Genomic DNA, 24,169 nt, shown 5'->3' with positions numbered 1-24,169 from the left:
TCCTCCTGCACACTTGCAATTTCAATTGCCTCTTGTTCCCTTGCTGCCTTATTCGCAGTAATGTCTGCCCTCAGAGGAACTGGGAAAACTTTATGTTTTGGAATAGCCGCAGTCTCTCTGAGATCCCCTGGAGTTTTTGTTCCTTCGCTATACCCTGAACAGCGGTCAGTGTGTCAGTTTGTATAAGGTCCTGCTTAGGGGGTTTATACAGACCCTCCTCTATTTTAACTGGATCTTTACTCGACCACAATCTTGCTTGTGTGTAGCCCACACTGCAGGGAACTGCTGACAAGGTAATCCATAGACCCTATCCGGGCTGCAGTCTCTGATGATCGGGGCAGCTGTGACTATGCTAGGCAGGTTGTGTATTCTGTTGGTTGTATGCGTTCGCTGCCCCTGACTCGTCCATATTATTTCTCCCTTTCCCGAATCTCTAACAGCTCCTGCTTGCCGTAGGATGTCTATTCCAAGGATCATGCCCTCATTATTTGGACATACCCAGAAATACACTGGAAGCTGCACTCCCCCGATTTCTAGTACTTGCGACTCGCTTCTTTCTGCATTTACTGTTTTCCTTCCTACACCCCTGATATAACTGGCCTGTCCAGTTGTTGGTAAGGGTAAGTCTGTTATCAATATCGATGCCCCTGTGTCCACTAACATATTTCATTGCCGTTCCCCTAACAATGCCATTGTGTACATCCACGGGTCAACAGTGCTGGCAGTGGAGCCCGCTGCCACATCTTTTTCAGCCCAAAGAGGCGCCGTTACTAACTCTTTGATCTGATCGACAGTCAGACCTTTTGCTGATGGGATGAGTGACTGGGTGTCTGCCGTGACCTTCGCCTGGGTTTTCCCCCTCTCTTTTGGACACTGTCTCCAGCCACGTCCCGATAGGCCACAGCTGTGGCATATCAACTCTTTCACTGTCTTGTACCTGGTCCGACAATCCTTTGCTAGGTGCCCCTGGCTGCCATCAAGCAAAACAAACTCTCCGGGACATCACAACAGCTGCTTACGATTTCTCTTGGCTTTGGTCTATCTCACTGGACCACAAAACTGTCGCAGAGTAGTTGGACCCCACCGTTATACTTAAATCTAAAACTTCCTGGTGTGCTGAGCTCAGGCTTTCCTTCAGCATTTTTAGGAAGACTGGGTCATCCCTCCCTGGATTATCCAGCCCTGAATACTCCTCATATGCTTGGTATTTACATTCTGCATGATCCATGGCTGTCTCATCAGCCCTCTGGGTCACTGCCATTATCATTCCCCAGCCACTCTCACCTCCCCCCAGCCACTGCCCCATTTCCCCTTTAAAAGAGCGATATCTTTCTTCATTACTGGCGCTCCCAGTAGTACCATCCCACACCCCTGGGCCATTCTGTCCCACATATTCCTCGGGCACTTGGCTTTCACTAACATGTGTATATCTTTAGGGTGCATCTGGTGAATTTCAACTATTTTCTCGAGCTTGCGTCAGAATTCTGAATTCCCACAGATGACTTTAAGTGAGGACAACTCAGACGAGATGCTCTGTTTCTGTCCGGGGTGAAGGGCTTATGAATAGTCGTAATCAATGTCAAGGGTTGGCTCGGATCATCAGGGTTCTGAACCTGACATCGCTTGATCTCAATAGCTGCCATTCTGGTAGATCTATCTGGGTAAAACCTCTCCCTGAGATATCTCCATACTAATTCCCACACTACGCAAAATATCAAAGACGGGTAGCAGTTAAACAGTACATGCTCAAAACTGCAGAATATGTATTCCATAATCTGCCACTTTTGAGTACCTGAACTCATGATGCCTGCTGTATTCCTTTGCATCACACTTACAAACGCATACACTTAATGCCGCTCCCCGAACGAGTATACACGCCCCTACTCTGGTGTCTCGAACCGTAACGTTGATTACCACCTTTCGCAACTGGTGGTCCAAGTCTCACCAAGTTAACATGCAAAGATTCCTCACTTACATAAACACACATGCACATGCACACAGTACTTTTATATCTACCAGTTCAGTTCTCCACGTTCATGATAGTTCGTGCACAGTGCACCATCGACCGAACAGGTCCAAGTGTGAGTGTTACTTTAGAAAAATACTCACCAACTTAGACTGCTAGGAACGCTGGCCACACGACGGGTCACGAAGTATCCCACTCCTAACACCAAATGTTGTGGCGTGGATGAAATCACCGGGGAGACAGTTACTGGTAGATACAAAGCAGCTTCTTTATTCGACACAACAAGGTATAGCAGGCATCATATGGACGGAGACGCTTTCGGTAGAAAGGTCTGCTAGCCCAATGTGGGCTCGATATTTATATGCTAAACACAAAGGCAATCGCTACTTAAAAGTTATAGACAATGCTTCCTTTTGAAGCTACATTCAAACATCACGCCTTCTGACTTTATCCTTCCCTTCCGATGCCAACATGTCCTGGGTTGGTATCCACAGCCTTTAGGAATGTAAGTTAAGAATGTATCCACAATACATTTATTTGGCATTTTACGTGCTAACATAGAAGACAGTTAATATTTATGAAGTATAGATAATACTGTCTTCAAAACTACAGCATCTGGTCAAACTATGGCACCAGAAGTATCTGGTATTCACACCTTTTTAGGAAGCGCATTGTTGTGGACTCAATCCACAGTACTTCGTCAAATAGAAGTCTGGTGGCCAAAGTCATTTAAGTGTAAACGAATCATCTACCCAAAAAAACTCACTCTAACACAACCTACCTGAAAGGAAGAGGAAGGCAGTAGTGATAGGGGACTCTATAGTTAGGGGGTCAGACAGGCGATTCTGTGGGCGCAGGAAAGAAACTTGGATGGTAGGGTCTGGGATGTTTCAGATCATGTCCAAGATACCCTGCAGTGGGAGGGAGAACAGCCAGAGGTCATGGTACATATTGGTACCAATGACATAGGTAGGAAAGGGGAGGAGGTCCTGAAAAAAGAGTACAGGGAGGAAGTTGAGAAGCAGGATCGCAAAGGTAGTAATCTCGGGATTACTGCCTGTGTCACACAACAGTGAGAATAGGAATAGAATGAGGTGGAGGATAAATGCATGGCTGAGGGATTGGAGCAGGGGGCAGGGGTTCAGATTTCTGGATCATTGGTACTTCTTTTGGGGCAGGTGTGACCTGTACAAAAAGGACGGGTTGCACTTGAATCCCAGGGGGACTAATATCCTGGCAGGGAGGTTTGCGAAGGCTACTGGGGAGAGTTTAAACTAGAATTGTTGGGGGGTGGGAACTGAACTGAAGTGAGTGGGCAAGAGGAGGTTAGCTTACAAATAGAGAAAGCTTGTAGACAGTGCGAGAGGGAGGATAAGCAGGTGATAGAGAAAGGACACACTCAGACCGAAGGCTTGAGATGTGTGTATTTTAACACAGTGAGTGTTGTGAACACAGCGGATGAGCTTAGAGCGTGGATCAGTACCTGGAGATATGATGTGGTGGCCATTACAGAAACTTGGATGGCTCAGGAACAGGAATGGTTACTTCAAGTGCTGGGTTTTAGGTGTTTCAGAAAGGACAGGGAGGGAGGCAAAAGAGGTGGGGGTGTGGCACTGTTGATCAGAGATAGTGTCACGGCTGCAGAAAAGGTGGACGCTATGGAGGGATTGTCTACAGAGTCTCTGTGGGTGGAAGTTAGGAATAGGAAGGGGTCAATAACTTTACTGGATGTTTTTTATAGGCCGCCCAATAGTAACAGGGATATTGAAGAGTAGATAGGGAAACAGATCCTGGAAAGGTATAATAACAGAGTTGTCATGATGGGAGATTTTGATTTCCCAAATATCAATTGGCATCTCCCTAGAGTAAGGGGTTTAGATGTGGTGGAATTTGTTAGGTGTGTTCAGGAAGGTTTCTTGACACAGTATGTAGATAAGCCTACATGAGGAGAGTCTGTACTTGATTTGGTATTGGGAAAAGAACCTGGTCAGGTGGGAGAGCATTTTGGAGATAGTGATCATAATTCTATCTCCTTTACAATAGCATTGGAGAGAGATAGGAACAGTCAAGTTTGAAAAGCATTTAATTGGAGTAAGGGGAATTATGAGGCTATCAGGCAGGAAATTGAAGGCTTAAATTGGAATCAGATGTTCTCAGGGAAAAGTACAGAAGAAATGTGGCAAATATTCAGGGGATATTTGTGTAGAGTTCTGTATAGGTATGTTCCAATCAGACAGGAAAAGGATGGTAGGGTCCAGAAATCCTGGTGTATAAAGGCTGTAATAAATCTAGTCAAGAAGAAAAGAAAAGCTTACAAAAGGTTCAGAGAGCTAGGTAATGTTAGAGTTCTAGAAGATTATAAGGCTACTAGGAAGGAGCTTAAGAAGGAAATTAGGAGAGCCAGAAGGGGCCATGAGAAGGCCTTGGCGGGCAGAATTAAGGAAAACCCCAAGGCATTCTACAAGTATGTGAAGAGCAGGAGGATAAGACATGAAAGAATAGGACGTATCAAGTGTGACAGTGGGAAAGTGTGTATGGAACCAGAGGAAATAGCAGAAGTACTTAATAAATACTTTACTATGGAAAAGGATCTTAGTGACTGTAGTGATGACTTGCAGCAGACTGAAAAGCTTGAGCATGTAGATATTAAGAAAGAGGATGTGCTGGAGCTTTTGAAAGGCATCAAGTTGGATAAGTCGCCGGGACCAGATGAGATATACCCAGGCTACTGTGGGAGGCGAGGGAGGAGATTGCTGAGCCTCTGACGATGATCTTTGCATCATCAGTGGGGACGGAAGAGGTTCCAGAGGATTGGAGGGTTGTGAATGTTTTTCCTTTATTCAAGAAAGGGAGTAGAGATAGCCCAGGAAATTCTAGACCAGTGAGTCTTAGCTCAGTGGTTGGTAAGTTGATGGAGAAGATCCTGAGAGGCAGGATTTATGTATATTTGGAGAGGTATGATATGATTAGGAGTAGTCAGCATGGCTTTGTCAAGGGTAGGTTATGCCTTATGAGCCTGATTGAATTGTTTGAGGATGTGACTAAACACATTGATGAAGGAAGAGCAGTAGATGTATTGTATATGGATTTCAGCAAGGCATTTGATAAGGTACCCCATGCAAGGCTTGTTGAGAAAGTAAGGAGGCATGGGATCCAAGGGGACATTGCTTTGTGGATCCAGAACTGGCTTGCCCACAGAAGGCAAAGAGTGGCTGTAGGTGGGTCATATTCTATATGGAGGTCAGTCAGTAGTGGAGTGACTCAGGGATCTGTTCTGGGACCCTTACTCTCGTGATTTTTATAAATGACCTGGATGAGGAAGTGGAGGGATGGGTTCGTAAGTTTGCTGATGACACAAAGTTTGGGGTGTTGTGGATAGTGTGGAGGGCTGTCAGAGGCTACAGCGGGACATTGATAAGATGCAAAACTAGGCTGAGAAGTGGCAGATGGAGTTCAACCTAGATAAGTGTGAAGTGGTTCATTTTGGTAGGTCAAATATGATGGCAGAATATAGTATTAATGGCAGGACTCTTGGCAGTGTGGAGGATCAGAGGGATCTTGGGGTCCGAGTCCATAGGACACTCAAAGCAGCTGCGTGGGTTGACTCTATGGTTAAGAAGGCATATGGTGTATTGGCTTTCATCAATCATGGAATTGAATTTAGGAGCGGAGAGGTAATGTTGCAACTATATAGGACCCTGGTCAGACCGCACTTGGAGCACTATGCTCAGTTCTGGTCGCCTCACTACAGGAAAGGTGTGGAAGCCATAGAAAGGGTGCAGAGGAGATTTACAAGGATGTTGCCTGGATTGAGGAACATGCCTTATGAGAATAGGTTGAGTGAACTTGGCCTTTTCTCCTTGGAGGAAAGGAGGATGAGAGGTGACCTGATAGAGGTGTATAAGATGATAAGAGGCATTGATCGTGTGGATAGTCAGAGGCTTTTTCCCAGCGCTGAAGTGGTTGCCACAAGAGCACACAGGTTTAAGATGCTGGGGAGTAGGTACAGAGGACATGTCAGAGGTAAGTTTTTTACTCAAAGTGTCATGAGTGCATGGAATAGGCTGCCGGCAACAGTGGTGGAGGTGGATACGATCGGGTCTTTTAAGAAGCTTTTAGATAGGTACATGGAGCTTAGTAAAATAGAGGGCTGTTGGTAAGCCTAGTAATTTCTGAAGTAGGGACATGTTCGGCACAACCTTGTGGGCCAAAGGGCCTGTATTGTGCTGTAGGTTTTCTATGTTTCTAAAAGCAGCACAGCACGTATTCTTCGGAAGGGAAGACTATATCAAGTTTTTTTTAAATGCAGTAAATGGAAGCATTCAGGGTTCATAACAATCATTAAAAAAAGGCTGACTATGTCGGAAAAGTTGATGATTTTGATTGCTCTGCTGGTAAGTGACTCGTATACTGAGCTAATTCAACAATATTTTGAAGCAGTTGAAAAAGTGAATATGAGACAAGTACCATTTTGCTGAATTATTAGGTTGAAAGACATACAGTTTGCTTTGAAGTTTAACTGCTCCAATGAAACCATCAGAAGTGAGTTTTGCTGCTATTGTAAAAGTAAACACTTAGAACCAAAGCCATTGTTGATTGCAGGACACTTTAGGTTTCATAAGCGGAATCAAAGGGAAGGGGAGTACATTTCAGCCTACGTGACTGAATTGAAGAGGTTATCTGACCATTGTTAGTTCAGTAATTGGCTTAAAGATTGTTTAGTTTGTGGAATCTTAAAAGAAAGCGTTCAAAAATGGCTCCTAATTGAAGCACAACTTACATTCAAGAGAGCAGTTAAAATTATGGTTTCAATGGAAACTGCAGACAGAGCTGCAATTGAGTTGCAGTCAGGAATGAAAGTGAGCATGAATAAAATTGCAGCATCTAAACAGAAACCAGCCTGGCCAAACAAATTGTGTAACCATTGTGATGGGAGCTCATATACACTGAACAAATGCAGATTTAAAGGTGAAACGTGCAGAAAATGCAACAAAGTAGGACATACAAAGAGCATGTCAGGCAGACAAAGATAAATCAACAGAACAGGTAAGAAAAAAAGCTAAAAAGTCTAGTTGCAGTTTCAAAAAGAGCACTAAATTGTACATACGACCTAGTCCTGACGAAGGGTCTTGGCCTGAAACGTCGACTGTACCTCTTCCTAGAGATGCTGTCTGGCCTGCTGCGTTCACCAGCAACTTTGATGTGTGTTGACTAAATTGTACATGTTGATGAAAAATCTGATGATGAAGAGAGTGACATGGAACTATGTAGCCTGAGATTTACAATGTGAAAATTAACAATAGACACCAAAAGTGAACAGCAAATTAATTAAAAGGGAATTTGACACTGGTTCAGCTGTTTCAGTCATTCCACAAAATGAGTTTTAAGAGATATTTCAAGGATACTAAACTGAAGCCTGCAGATATCCAACTAACAGCTTGTACTAGAGAAAAGAAACTGCTGTGGGAATGACATCCATAACAGTGAAATGCAATAACTAACAAGCCACTTTGAGCTTGTATGTGTTAAAAACAGGACGAGTATTGGGGGGACGTGATGGCTGAGACATATACAACTTGATTGGAGATCCATCCACCATTTGCATGCCACATCTTCTGCAACAGAGTCAACTGAAAGCAAATTGAAAAAACCGTCTCCATCCCAAATACCATCAACCGTTGCCCCACAGAGGACAAGCAGGTGTTGGCTCCAACCTCCATGCGTCTGGTTGGAAAACATATTAGACCAAGGAAGGACCTTGCTGCTGGATGGAATTGGGAAAGTGATGAAAGCAAAGGTCTGACTACAACAGCTTTCGTAGCCAACATATCTGAGAAAGATCCTGATGTGTTAATCAGGCAGTTACTTGCAAAATGTGGCTTGGTTTTAAGCTGGAAGAGAGCTCAAGGACTTCAGGAAAGTTGCAAGCATTCGTTTTTTATGAGAATAGAGAACCAGAGTCTATGCGCATTAAGGTTATTGCTAGAGCTTCAAGTGGGAGCCAAAAAGCTGCTTCTAAAAGTAAATGCAATGACTAAAGCCTAGCTGGATGAAGAGAAGGCAGAAAAGAAAGGAGTCAATGGAGATATGAAAACAGAGGATTCATCAGATGATGTTGTAGAAGAGAAAGCCACGAGAAGAGATCAGATTGTAAAGGGAGCAATAGAAGGATTGATAAGAGAATAGTCCAATGTACTAAGTGCACCTTCCCAAGATCAAGATGTACAAGCTAGGAGAAGAAAAGGGAAGGAGAGGAAAGGTGTCCAGAGCTGTCAGAACCATTTCCAGCAGTCTCAGAGTTAACTCCTACAACCGCCACAGAGGAGGTACCAGAACTTGAGGTTGTTTCACAGTCACAAGTCTCACCTGGCAAGCAGAGTGACTCCCCTTGTTAGGAAAGAGTAAGGAAACCTCCACAGTGATTAAATCCTTAGGTCTGAATGAGACAATTTGAACTATACCATGTTGTGGATGTCTATATATACAGTGCCTATAAAAACACAAACAAAATGCTTGAGGAACTCAGTAGGCCAAGGCAGCATCTATGGGAAAAAGTACAGTTGATGTTTCACCCCTGTTGGAAATTTTCATGTTTTATTGTTTTACAACATTGAATCACAGTGGATTTAATTTGCTTTTTTTTTGACACTGATTAACAGAAAAAGATTCTTTCTTGTTAAATTGAAAACAGATCCCTACAAAGTGATCTGTTAATTACAAATATAAAATACAAGATAATTGATTGTATAAGTATTCACCCCCTTTAATATGACAAACCAAATCATCACTGGTGCCGACAATTGTTTTTAGAAGTCACATAATTAGTTAAATGGAGATCCCCATGTGCAGTCAAGGTGTTTGAATTGATTATAGTAAAAAATGCACCTGTGTCTGGAAGGTCCAACTGTAGTGCCCTGGCAAAAACCATGAAGGCAAAAGAACACTCCAAGCAACTCCGCAAAAAGGTTATTGAAAAGCATAAGCCAGGAGATGGATACAAGAAAATTTCCAAGTCACTGAATATCACTTGGAGTACAGTTAAGTTAATCATCGAGAAATGGAAAAAATATGACACAGTTATAAATCTGCCTAGAGCAGGCCCTCCTCAAAAACTGAGTGACCGTGCAAGAAGGGGACTAGTGAGGGAGACCACCAAGACACCACTATGACAACTCTGGAGGAGTTACAAGCTTCAGTGGCTGAGATGAAAGAGATTTCTCCTACAACAACTGTTGCCCGGGTGCTTCACCGGTCGCAGCTTTATGGGGAGAATGGCAAAGAGAAAGCCACTATTGAAAAAAACTCACATGAAATCATTTCCCAAAAACCATGTGGGAGACTCTGAAGTCAGCTGGAAGAAGGTTCAATGGGCTGATGAAACTAAAATTAAGTGTTTTCGCCATTAGACTAAATGTTTTGTTGGGCGTAAGCCAAACACTGCACATTATCAAAAACACGCCATCCCTTGGCATAATTCCTCAAAGTATCCATGGTATCTCTGTGTCTGACCAACATGTTATTGCATTTGTTACATTGGTAGCTAGGAGGGCCATTCTGTTGAAGTGGAAGGATACATCAGCTCCCACTTTGTCACAATGGTTCTCTCAAGTGATGCTATGTCTTAGTTTGGAGAAAATTAGAAGTCGAACCTTTGAACCTTTATTTGATTTTGAGAAAATATGGGGTTCATTTGCTTGTTATTATCATTTGAGTTAATTGATAGATTTCCTCCATGATCTAAGTGTAAATTTTTGGTATTTTTTTTCTTGCTGGCAGTTTGATGTTTATCTTTAGAAGCTTTTTGTATGATGCATGGCTCCGGATTGTACACCTAATGGGGTTTTCTCCCGCCCACTTTTTCTGCTTAGTAGGGTTTTTTTTATTATCACCAAAATTTTTCAATCCTTAAAGTAATGTTTTTTTTTCCTTGAGACGTTGTAAGTGTTGTTTACTTGGATGTACTCATGTTATTTTTGAATAATATTATAATAATAATAAAAAAATTTAAAAAGAAAAAACACACCATCCCTCCTGCGAGGAATGGTGAAAGCTGTGTTGTGCTGTGGGGATGCTTCACTGCAGCAGGCCCTGGAAGACTTGTGAAGGTAGAGGGTAAAATAAATGCAACAAAATGCAGGGAAATCCTGGAGGAAAACCTGATGTAGTCTGCAAAAGAACTGCAATTTGGAAGAAGATTTGTTTTCCAGCAAGACAATGACCCCAAGCATAAAGCCAAAGCTACACAGGAATGGCTTAAAAACAACAAAGTTAATGTCTTGGAGTAGACAAGTCAGAGTCCAGACCTCAATCCAATTGAGAATTTGTGGCTGGACTTGAAAACGGCTGTTCACTCACTAACCCCATGCAATCTGACAGAGCTTGAGCAGTTTTGTAAAGAAGAATGGGTTTAAAATTGTAGTGTCTAGATGTGCAAAGCTGATAGAGACCTATCCACATAGACTCAAGGCTGTAATTGCTGCCAAATATGCATCTACTAAATACTGAATTAAGGGGGAGAACCTTATGCAATCAATTATTTTGTGTTTTATGTTTGTAATTAATTTAAATCACTTTGTAGAGATCTGTTTTCACTTTGACAAGAAAGAGTCTTTTTCTGTTGATCAGTGCCAAAAAAACTAAATTAAGTCCACAGTGATTTAATGTTGTAAAACAATAAAACATGAAAACTTCCCAGGGGAGTTTTATAGGTACTGTAGCAGTGTATTATATAATATGCTGTGTATATAGTTGAGTTGCATTCTCAATTGAGTTGGAGTTTATAGCTAGGCAGGGAGAAGTGTTTGTATTTAATATTTCAATCATTTTATATATAGGCTGATTAAGCATTCTTGTTTAAATAATTATGGATTATATGTATAAATACATGAATTACATACATCATCACACTACCACGTAATAGGTGCATGCTTCACTTAAAGTAAACACGAAGTTGGACTCGAACCCCAGACTCCCGTATCTTTCTTTGAATATAGATTAATGCTTTGAAGTTGCAAAACATAACAATTGCCTTCCATTAGAGAAGCACAAGTGAAGCCACAGCTGGCAGGGACTGGAGTTAAGATCTCACTGCCAACTAAGGCTGATGCTTGTACTGGGAATGAAAATATCTGTTGGAATACCTGGATGGGTTCCTGCATTTGGGATGGTATTGAGTTAAAGCTCTGCTCCTGTGGTAGATTTTTTTCTTGACCATACCTAGATCTTGTCTGCAAACCCACCTAATTAGTGAATTCTCAGATTTCCCTTTTGTAGTATTTGGTCTGCCATCAGAGTATTATCTAATCGGTCTGCTCTCGGCAAAGTGATATTGAGTGACACTATCAAATGGCATTTACTGCATTAACCAACTCACCGATCCTTACTTGAAGTTTCATGAGGGCCACTCAGCTCAAGACCTCAATGCACTCCTGATCCAAACATGCAGTAAAAGAACTGAATTCCACTGATGAGGTGCAAGTGACTGCTTTTGAAAACAAGATTGTATTTGACCAAATTGTAGCAAAAAGAAGGCTTGGTAAAATTCAAATCAATCAGCTATGAAGAGAAAACATTCCAATGATTTTACTCCTACAAAGGAATATGGTTGTTCCTGGGAATCATCTTAGCCCTGGAAATTATAGCAGTAATTTTCTAATGTAGTTCCCTAAACTTAAAAATGTTTTGTTGCTTCATCATGACCTTCCATCCATCATAAGACTAGAAATTGAGTCATATGCTGAGGATTACACATTGTCTAATTTCATTTGCACATGAAGCAGGACACACATCAATATCTGGACAACATGATCCAAATAACATTCAAGCCATAAAGATGTCAGCAAAGAGGAGGCTTAATTACCTATTTTTATATTCATTATCATTGCTACCATCATGTGCCCAAACTCCCTCCCCTCCTCCCGGTGAAATCAACCCCATTGATTGAAGGAATTGGTCGTACATTTCAAGAAGGGGAGTTTGAGGGAACACACATCAGTGCTAATTGAGGGTCAGAAGTGGAAAGGGTGAGCAGTTTTAAAGTTTCTGGGTGTCAAGATCTATCCTGGGCCCAATATATTGATGCAGCTATGAAGAAGGCATGCCAGTGGCTATATTTCATTAAGAGGTTGAGAAGATTTGGTATGTCACCAAAGACTAGCAAATTTCTACAGATGTACTATGGAGAGCATTCTGGCTGGTTGTGTCACCATCTGGTAGGGAGGAGCTACTGCACAGGATCAGAGAAGACTGCTGAGAGCTGCTAACTCAGCCAGCTTAATCATGGGCACAAGCTTCCCCAGCATAGAGTACGTCTTCAAAGAGCAATGCCACAAAAAGGTGACATCCATCATTAAGGACTTCCATCATTCAGGACATGCTCTCTTCTTATTACTACCATCAGAGACAAGATACAGGAGCCTGAAGACATACATTCAACATGTTGGGAACAGCTTCTTCCTCTCCACCATTCAGATTTCTGAATGGACAAAGAACCAACCAAATACTACCTTTAAAATTAATTAAAATTTTAAAATATATATTTCTTATTGTAATTTATAGTATTTTTACGTATTGTACTGCTGCTGCAAAACAAATTCACAACATGTAGTGTATGTCAGTAATATTAAATCTGATTCTGATATTAGAAGAATGGGCAAAAAAGGGGCAGATGGTATATAGTGTAGGGAAATATATGCTGTTGCACTTTGGTAGAAGGAATAAATGTGTAGAGTATTTTCCTAAATGGGGAGAAAATACAGAAATTGGAGATTTGTGAGTCCTCATGCAGGATTCATTAAAGGTTAATTCTTGCAAATTGAGTCAGTGGTAAAGAAGGAAAATGCAGTGTTAGTATTCATTTCAAGAGGACTGGAATAAAAGGAAAGCAAGGATTAATGCTGAGGCTTTATAAAGCATTGGTCAGACCGCACATGGAGTATTGTAAGCAGTTTTGGGCCCCTTATCTAAGAAAGGATGTGATAGCAGTGGAGAGCATCCAGAAGAGGTTCATGAGAATGATTCCGAGAATGAATGGGTTAATGCTTGAGAAGCATTTGGTGGCTCTGGGCCTGTACTCACTGGAATTTAGATGAATGAGGGGTGATCTCAATGAAACCTATCAAATATTGAAAGATCATGATAGAGTGGATATGGAGACGATGCTTCCTATAGTGGGGAAATCTAGGACCAGAGGGCACAGCCTCAGAGTAGAGAAATGTCCCTTTAGAAAAGAGATGAGGAGGAATTATTTTAGCCGGAAGGTGATGAAACTATGGAATTCATTGGCAACTGTGGAGGTCAAGTCACTGGATATGTTTGGGTTGATAGGTTCTCGATTAGTAAGGGCATCAAAGGTTACAGGGAGAAGGCTGAGAATGTGGTTGAGAGGGATAACAAATCAGCCATGATGGAATTATGGAGCTGACTTGATGGGCCAAATGGCCTAATTGTGCTCCTATGTCTTATCGTCTTATTGACCAAAAATATTCAGCTGGACCATCACAAACATGTGGCTATAAGAGCAAGTGAGAGGCAGAGTATTTTGCAGAGAGCAACTCATCTCCTGCCATCACACTATTTATAAGGCACAGATTAAAAGCGTGGTGGATGCCTGGATGAGTATAGTTCCATCATCACTGAAGGAGCACAACACCATCCATGACAAAATACCCCATCCTCTACCATGAACATTTATTCTCTTTACTACTATGAAACATAGATTTGAGTGATGCTGTCACAATAATCTGAGTTGTTGCATCAACTGTGATAACATCTCTCAAACCTGCAATCTCTGCCACCAAGGTCAAAGCAAAAGATGCACAGGAACAATATCTGCAGCACGTTCCCCTCCAAAATAGATACAAATTTACATGAAATCTATTCATGTTCTTTTTATTTTGGCATGTGCCTGCGTGCGTGCGCATCTGTGCATGTGTGTCTGTGTGTGTGTGTGTGTGTCCATCCATGATGGTGTCTTTTTCATGGCTTTTACAAGGTGTGGAGCGAGAGAGAGAGAGACTGTGTGACACACCACTCCTCACACAGACATTTTCGCAGTATTTTTCCCTTTATTTTACGAGGTCGAGTTGCGATCTCGACACTCAACCCGGCACGGATGGAAAGCGTACTCGGGAGCGGACCCAACTGGTTTCGAACCCTGGAACCTCCACTCCCAGGTCCGGCGCCAATATCATTGTGCCACCAGCCAGCCCTCTATTCATGTTCTTACTTATTACTTACCACTTTTTTTAAAATTCTGAAATTTCTCTCACAAGTATTGCAGCAGTTAAATGTCAGTTTAGAATCTAAACTTCAAATGATCAATAAATGCTGACCTTGCCATAGAAGCCATTGCAATGAAGAGGTGAATGACTAAACTTACTGAAGATGGGAATAAAGTAGAGGTTGGACATTGATTTTCAATAGCAAAACAAAAGGTGAGAGGAACTCTGATTGTATCAGTAATTAAATGTACCTACTGAAAATAACACACATAATATTGCGATAGTGATAATGCTCAAATACCACTTGTAACTATTAATTATATTTTCTGTTTATCTTTTGGGTGGTCAACAGAATTTTCAACAGCAAACTAGCAAAAAAAAGCTAAGAACTTCCAAATATTTGGTGAAGTAAATGTGAACAAGCCAGTTCTAAAAGTGGCAGGGTTGGTAATCAAAAAGTATCTCAAAATAATTTTCAATCAGTGATAACTTGAAGGTGTGAAATCATACAAGATATTGTCTCAAATACACTGTTTGATGAAAGCAAATTCAATAATAGATTTCAAAAGTAAGTGGAAGATAAATATTTTAAAAGCAAAACATAAGTAGGCTATGAGGAAATGCTAGATTTGACTTTCAAAGAACTGGCTTGGCTATAATAAGCAAATAATCTTTAATGCTTCATCATTTTTTGATTCCTTGATCTTAGTCCAATCCATGGTTTACATTATTCGAAAATAATGGGTCAACCTTTTGAAAATTTTTGTTTTTAGAAAATTGAATCAAATTCTATTTCGACGAACCATAATAACAATAGATCAAGCGAAGTATCTAAAACTCCTGTCAGAAAATTCAACTTATCTGCTGCCTCAAAATCAACAGAACTGTCTAAACAGTCAGGAAATTCTTCAATTATTCAACGTACACATACTTGGAAGCCTGCAGAAAACTCTAGAGTTTTCCCAAATCATCACGTGAGCTTTGTTTTAAGTAGCCAATTATTATTTATGATTGACATATGTTGACAAACATTTTGAAATATTGAAGCTAATTAGAGCTTGAGAATGTATTTTACTATTTAAATTCATCCAGGATAAATTATTGAAACACAATACTATTTCTCAGATATGGTTATAATGGATTAATATTCAAAAACTTGTTAGATTAATTTGAAAATGTGAACTTGTATCCCAGCACAGCAGTAGGGGAATTTAAATTCAAAGCAGTTGCAAACAGGCAGGCAGGACAGAAGTCCTCTGTGGTCAATCCCCACTCAAACAGGATACTGTGGATTCTGTGTGGGGAGATGGCATCCCAGAGAAAAATTACAGCTGTAGGCCTGTTTGTGGTAGTGGAATACTTTGCAACATTGAGGGGGAAAGAATATGACTGTAAGAGTCATAGTGATAATGGACTCTTTGGAGAAACAGATTGGTGTTTCTGTGGGTGTGAACAAAACACCAGGATGGTATGTTGTCTCCCTGGTGCTAAAGTCTTGGATGGCTGCAAAATATTCTGAAGGAATTGTGTACAACCAATTGTTGTGGTACATATTGGTAGGTGCAACCTACAATTGGTAGGTTTAAAGAGCTTGGTGTTTAAAGAACAGGATCTCACAGGTGCCATAAGCTAGTGGATATAGGTCTGATAAATGCATGGCTTAAGGGAGGGGGGTAGACTTTAGGTTCCTGGAACAATGGAACCATTTCTTGGGAAGTGAGACCTGAGAGAAGGGTTGTATCTAAATTGAAATGAAGCCAATATTCTAGCAAGGTTTACTACTACTAATTGGGATGGTTTAATCCAAGTAGGAGAAAAGAATTCAGAGTGGATGTTCAGATCAGGCAATATAGTCCCTTAGAGGAGAAGAACTTGGGTAAATCTAACAGACATTGCATGAGGTAAATGCACATGAGAGCAATACAAAATTAAATTGGATCTACTTTAATGCAAGGAGTCAAACTAGTAGCATGGATGAACTCAAAGTTTAAACTACAATGTTGTTGCCATCGCTGAGATGTGGTTGAAAGACAGGCAAGACTGGAAACAGAATTCTCATGCAAGACTGGGCAGAATGTACAAGAATGAGTGGCATTGTACTGATAGTTGTGTAATACATTACTTCAGTATTGAGAGATGATATCCTAGCATGCTGGTTAAATGACACCAAATGCATAAAAATTAGGAACAAAAAGAGCGTCGTCACTCTGCCGTAAGTTTGTTACAAACCACCAAACAATCAACAGGAAATAGAGGATCAGATATAAAGGTAAATAGAGGTGATAAAAATAAGATGTATTGTATTTAGAGATGCAGCACTAGGTAACAGGCTCTTCCAGCCCAATGACTCCGCACTGCCCAATTATACCCATGTGACCAATTAAGCTACTAAAAGGTAGCCTTTGAAATGTGGGAGAAAACTGAGGTACCTGGAGGAACACATATGATCACAGGGAGAATGGACAAATTGCTTAAGACAGTGGTGGGAATTGAATTCTTGTCTCTGATGCTGTACCAACATTTTCCTAACCTAACACTACCATACTGCCCTGAAATGATAGTGCTAGGTTATTTAAATTGCCCAAATATTAACTGGTATTGGTTTAACATAAAAGGTGCAGAAGCAGTGGAATTTCTGATGTATGTCCAAGAAATATTTTTGACATAGCTACGTAGATAGACCAATAAGGAAGGGCCTTGTTCTGAGGCGTATAGCCAGTTGAGAGGAGGGAATGTCAATGAGGAGAATTTTGGAGATAATGATCATAACAGTATATTTCAAAGTGGTTATGGAAAAAGATAGGCTAAGAATAAAAGTCTAAACATGAAACAAGGCTAATTTCATTAAGAAAGACATCTGGTAAAGATAGACTGGGATGTATTCAAAGTGGAAGTATCAAGAGTTCAAGGTTGTCACGTTCCTGTAAGGGTTAAAAATCAAGTGTAACAAGTACAGGTACTCAGACAACCTTGGGTGTCAAGGAATATTAAAGGTTAAATTAACAGAAATAAAGGAAGCATATTGTAGGCATAGAAACCAAAGATGGAGGAGGTCCGTCTAGGGTATAATAAAAGTATAGGGAGCCACTTAAAAAAGAAAGGAAGGTAAGGAGAGATCGTGAAATATCACTGACAGTATTTGGATAAATTCAAAAACATTTTGTAAGCATATTAAGGATAAAAGAAGAACGATGGTAAGAATGGGGCCCATTTGGGATAACAGGAGCAATCTCTGTTTGGAGCCAGAAGGTATTAAATGAACACTTTTCATAAATATTTACAAAGGAAATGGAATTTGTAGAAGGAGAACTGAGTGAAGGGGAAGGTGAAATTTCTAGTCCAAGTCTCCACAAATAAAAGGGAGCTATTCAGTGCCTTAGCAGGCACAAAGGTGGATATGTCCCTAGAGCTGGATGAGATTTATCCCAAGAAGCTGTAGGAAGCAAGTGAAGACTTTGCTAGGGCACTGACTGTAATATTTATGTCTTTGCTGGCCAGAAGTGAAGTACCAAATGAATGGAAGATGGTAAATGGCGTTCCCTTTTCAAGAAGGACAGCAGAGAAAAGCCCAGAAATTACAGACAGTAAGCCAAACAACAGCAGTAAGGCAAACACGAGGAAATTTGCAGATGCTGGAATTTCAAGCAACACACATAAAGATTGCTGGTGAACACAGCAGGCCAGGCAGCATCTATAGGAAGAGGTACAGTCGACATTTCGGACCGAGACCCTTCGTCAGGACTAACTGAAAGAAGAGATAGTGAGAGATTTGAAAGTGGGAGGGGGAGGGGGAGATCCAACATGATAGAAGACAGGAGGGAGAGGGATGAAGCCAAGAGCTGGAAAGTTGATTGTCAAAAGGGATATAAGAGGATCATGGGACAGGAGGCCTAGGGAGAAAGAAAGGGGGAGGGAGGAATCCCAGAGGATGGGCAAGGAGTATAGTGAGAGGGACGGAGGGAGAAAAAGAGAGAAAAAATATATATAATAATAACAACTAAATAACAGATGGGGTACGAAGGGGAGGTGGGGCATTAATGGAAGTTAGAGAAGTCAATATTCATGCCATCAGGTTGGAGGCTACCCAGACGGAATATAAGGTGTTGTTCCTCCAACCTGAGTGTGGCTTCATCTTGTCAGTAGAGGAGACCATGGATAGACAATCAGAATGGGAATGGGACGTGCATTCTGATATCTATCGAAGGCCTCCTCTACTGTCCCCCTCCCCCTCCCACTTTCAAATCTCTTACTGTCTCTTCTTTGAGTTAGTCCTGATGAAGGGTCTCGGCCTGAAATGTCGACTGTACCTCTTCCTATAGATGCTGCCTGGCCTGCTGCGTTCACCAGCAATTTTTATGTGAACAGCAGTAAGGAAGTGGTTGGAAAAATTTCTGAGGGACAGGATTCAAGAGTTTGGAAAAGCAAGGAGACCGTATATTTATAAAATAATCTGGCAGGATAAATAGGTTTTCTCAAATATACAATTACTATAGTTGTAAAAAAAAATTTTTTAATGTATTTTTTAAACTGCATCCCGAACCATTTGTTGTGAACTATCCTTAAGCATTCTTATGCTTTAAGTAATCATGTTGTATACATTATGACAAAATATAACTTGCTATACTTTGTTCTTTTCAGACATATACAATAAAAACTCCTCCCTTCATTCAAACCCAGATTATGAAGGGCAAAATGAAGCCACCTTATGAAGCTCTGCAGAAAAAGAAAAAAGTACTTTTAGATTTGGATACACATTCAGATAGCTCGGAACAGAGTGACCTATTGGTAAAAGTTTTTTTTATTATGCAAATAACTATATTGATCAGTTTGTGCACAGTATTTTTCCTAATGTGTAAAATGGTCATGACATTCAATCCTAATCCTAATATGTTTATTAGGACATATTAAAAGAACAAACACTAAATATCCTCTAAATAGTAGGTGTATGATTACAGGCGACCTACCAATATCTTTGTGAAGTTTAAAGATACGCAGGATAAATGGTGTGTGTTATAAGCTTGTTTGTACCACTGGATCCGGACATCCGAGTTGAAGAGCGGAACTGCCCCAGTGCAACAGGTTCTCCACTTTAAAAATTCTTCTGCAAAGGTTTTCTGTCACTATCGGATATGAAATGCTGCTCCTAGCACTTACAGCTGCTAAGTAAAAATAATGCAAGTTGTCTGATACAGGAAGTGAATGGTAAATCTTGAGAGATTTCAAAAGTAAAAGCTGAAACTATATGATACTGTTAATTCTGATAGTTTTATCTAATAAGTTTATTGGACTGAAAATGTTGATGAAATATAATAATAGAGGATGGTTAATACAAAAGCTAAACAACTCGATGACTGAAGGGAGGTAAACACAAGTATGATGAAAATTCTACCTCCTGTCCCTTGTTTTTAATGACATACTCCAGATTCCTCCGGGTGCTCCAGTTTCTGCCCACAGCCCAAAGACATACCAGCTAGTGGGTTAATTGGTCATCGTAAATTGTCCTGTGATTAGACTAGGGTTAACTAGATGGGTTGCTGGGTGGCCTGTTCTGTGCAGTACCTCTAAATAAATAATTAACAATGATAATTTCCGTAGCTGCTTTAAATTTCTGGCCTACTAACAAGTTATAACTAACAGACATGAAATTTAGAACACAAACAGTGCAGGGCAGTACAGGCCCTTTGGTCACGATGCTGTACTGCCCTTTAAACCTAATCTAACCCAAACCCTCTTACATAGCCCTCCATTTTTCTATCATTTATCTGCCTATATAAGAGTGTCTTAAATGCCCCTAATGTATTTACCTCTACTACCACTCCTGGCAGGGTATTCCACACACTCACTACCCTCTGTGTAAAAAAGTTACCTCTGACATCGCCCTTATACTTTTCTCTAATCACCTTAAAATTATACCCCCTCAATTCCACCCTGGGATAAAAAGGCTTTGGCTATCCACTCGATCATCTTGTACACTTCTATCAAGTTACGTCTCATCTTCCTTCTCTTCAAAGAGAAAAGCTTTACCCCACTCAACCTTTCTTTATAAAGCATGCTCTTTAATCATGACAACATCCTGGTAAATCTCCTTTGCTCACTCTCTGAAACTTCTTCATATTTCCTATGTAGCCCCCTGGTAAGCCTCAGGCTCGCTCAGCTCGCTTTCATCTAGGGGGAGCAGCCTTTGGCCCCGGTGATCAGGATTGTGTGGATGCTGTGTGATGTACCCCACCCCGCCAAATAACAGACAATACATCGTATGCGATTAAATGATTACACTTTATAGATTTTACTGGAACTATGTAATTAATAGAGATAAAATATAAAAGGAAAGTAAAAGGCGCCAAACTTACCAAAGTTCAACCACTTCATGCACAACAGTTGGAGCTCAATTAACGGAGTCTTCTTTCCACCATTCAATCCCCTCCGACCCCCTCGACCCGCCGCCTGGGACCAACCATGGTGGTCGACCAGACACTCTACATGAATTGGTGTCTTCGTCTCCTCTCCTCGCCGAAGACCCTGGGCCTCAGACTCCCGCTCGGGGTCCATCCTGCCGCCCAGCTTACAGCATCGCGTCTCCTCTCTCTGTCCCATCGCGCCTTCTCCCTCAAAGCCCACGCAAACAATAGCTTACAGACACACAAGAAAGAATAACATCTATCCCAATTGGTTAGCAAATGAATACAATTATCTTACCAGTAATTATAACCCAAACAAGCTGTGAGAGAGAAGCACTTTCTCAGCAGTTAACATAACAAAGAAGCCATTATTAGCCTTAGCAGTAACATAAAAGAAGAAACCCCTTACACCTATAATGAGAGGACCAGAACTGAACACAAAATTCCAGGTGTGATCTTACCAGGGGTTTATAGAGCTGCAATATTACCTTGCAGCTCCTGTACTCAGTCCCCTGACTAATGAAAGCCACCACACCATACAACTTCTTAACAGCACTATCAACTTGTGCAGCAACTTTAAGGGATCTATAGACTCCCAAGATCCCTCTGTCCTTCCACTGTCTGTCTGTCTAGGTACCATATCCGATGCGGACTTTGGTGACCATGGTTTTCCATATAGATCTATCCTTCGTTTTTTGGATGGCTTCCATTTCCTCGATGTGTAGCCACCTGGCTATGCTTTTGATGTACATAAGCCGAGGTCTTCCTCTAGGATTACTCCCTTCAATCTTTCCACACTGCTACAAATTCTGCCCTTAACTTTGTATTCTGCCTTTAAATTTGACCTTCCAAAGTAAATTGCTTCCCACTTTTCCAGGTTGAACTCCATCTGCCACTTTGTCAGTCCAGTGCTGCATCCTGTCACTGTCCAGTTGTAATCTACGACAGCCTCCACCCTATCCGCTATTCCACCTACCTTTTTTTTAGAGTATGAGGACACGTGGTCCTCTTTTATTGTCATTAAGTAATGCTTGCATTAAGAAATGATACAATATTCATGTCATCTTGTCAATATTTATGTCAAGTGATACAATATTTATGTCATCTTCTAACTTTCTAACCCATTTACTCATCCAAGTCATTTTTAAAAATTGCAAAGAGTAGGGATCGCAGAACAGATTTTTGTGGCACACCACTGATCATTGACCTCCAGTCAGTATATGGTCTAGTTGTAACCACCCTCTGCCTTCTATGGGCAAGCCATTTCCGTATCCACACAGCCAGGTTTGCCTGGATCCCAAGCCTCCTGACTTTCTGAATGAGCTTACTATGGGGAATCTTATCAAACCCCTTACTAAAATCCATATACACCACATCCTCTGCTCTACCTTCATCAGTGTGCTTTGTCACATCTTCAAAGAATTCATTCAAGCTCGTGAGACATGAACTGCCCCTCACAAAGCAAAGCTAACTATACCTAATCAGACCATGTTTCTCCAAAAACCCATAAATCCTACCTCTAAGAATCTTCTGCAGTAGGTTTCTGACCAATAAGCAAGGCTCACTAGTCTATAATTCCTAGGGTTATCCCTTCTCCTTTTTTTTGAACAAAGGAATAACATTTTCCACACTCCAGTCTGGTACTACTCAGTGAGGATGCAATATCATCACAAAAGGCATAGCAATCTCTTTCCTCTCTTCCCGTAGTAATCTAGGGTTCATACTGTCTGGCCCTGGGGACTTACATACTCAGTGACCATTCATTAGTAACTCAGTGCATAAAAACATGAAGTTCAGTTGGTCAGACCACACATCAAGAAATGTTATCAGAGTGACTTTGACTGTTGGTGCCGGATGGGGTAGTTTGAGTATCTCAGAAATTGCTGATCTCCTGGGATTTTCACACACAACAGTCTCTAAAGTTTGCAGAGAATGGTGTGATAAACACAGACCATACAGTGAATAGTAACACACACAAAATGCTGGTGGTACGCAGCAGGCCAGGCAGCATCTATAGGAAGAAATACAGTCAACGTTTCAGGCCAAGACCCTTCGTCAAGACTAACTGAAAGAAGAGATAGTATGAGATTTGAAAGTAGGAGGGGGAGATCTGAAATGATAGGAGAAGACAGGAGGGGGAGGGAAGATGCTAAGGGCTGGAATGTTGATTGGCAAAAGGGTTACAGAGTTGGAGAAAGGGGAGGATCGGGGAACAGGAGGCCTAGGGAGAAAGAAAGAGACAAACATTGATTTCTCTAAATTCCATTAATGCCCCTCCTCCCCTTCTTACCCCATCCCTTATTTATTTTTATTCCCCCACCCCCCCCCTTTTTTTTCTTCTCTCTCTGTCCCTCTCACAATTACTCCTTGCCTGCTCTCCATCTTCCTCTGGGCTCCCCTCCCCCTTTCAGTCGGCCACTGGTGGTATGTAAGCTGTGGTCAGGATTACAGAGAACTCCCCAGGTAAATAGAACAGATGACATTCGACCATTAGGTGTTCCAAGTTGGGGGAACACAAGTTCAACAAGAGCACCACATTGGAGCACCAACGAGAGTTTATCATAAAACACACACCTCCGCCTTTGGCCTTTTCTGAATCAACAGTTTAATCCATTCTGTAGATCGAGAAGCCTTCGGGTCTGATCGCTATATCTGGCACGCCCAGAGAAAGCCACATCTCAGTCAGACATAGAATACAACTGGGTTTAATTTCTCGCTGATACAGCAGTCTTGCCCTTGGGTTCTCAGTTTTGTTCTCCAGCAACTGCACATTTGCCAACAAGATACTGGGTAGAGAAGGCTTCACCCCCTTGCGTTTCAGCCTGGCTTGTAGTCCTCCCCTGCTGCCTTGTTTTCCGCCATGGCGATGAACCTTCATCCTCTTAAAGGTGCTGTGCCTGGCTGGTCTGCCAAGTTTATTGCTTAGAGGGAAGTTGCATGCTGCAGATTGCGGTGAGAGTAATTCAAAAGGGGTATATTTAAAAGAATATTTGGAGCAATTGTGTACAGCCCACAGAACGTAGCTGATGATCACCAGTGCCATTTTGCTCATAATTCCTACTGCTTGTCTTACATCTGAGTCCTCTTGTTTTAAAAATAACAGCAGGGTGAGCTGCCTCAATGATGACTATTGCCCAGTTGCACTCAAATCTACTGTGATGAAATGCTTTTATTGGTTGAAGATGCCAAGAATGAATTCCTGCCTAAGCAAACACCTGGACCCACTGCAATTTGCTGAATGCTACAATGTCACTAGCTCTCCACTTGGACTTGAACTACCTGGACAACAGCAAAACCTAAGTCATGCTGCTGTTTATTAATTACAACTCAGCATACAACACCATCATCGCTCCAGTACCAATCAATAAGCTTCAAAGCCTGGGCCTCTGTACCTCCCTCTGCAACTGGACCCTTCTTCATCGGGAGATCAGTTAGTGCAGAATGGACATAACATCTCCTCCTTGCTGACAATCATCACCAGCACCCCTCAAGGATGCGTGCTTAGCCCAATACTACACACATGGCAGGATGACTAGATACAGCACAAATGGCATCTATAAATTTCCCAATGATACAACTGTTGT

The sequence above is a fragment of the Mobula hypostoma genome, chromosome 3 (genome assembly GCF_963921235.1).
Source record: "Mobula hypostoma chromosome 3, sMobHyp1.1, whole genome shotgun sequence".
Taxonomy (NCBI): Eukaryota; Metazoa; Chordata; class Chondrichthyes; order Myliobatiformes; family Myliobatidae; genus Mobula; species Mobula hypostoma.
The sequence above is the reverse complement of the archived record's forward strand: the minus strand, read 5'-3'. Positions refer to the sequence as shown.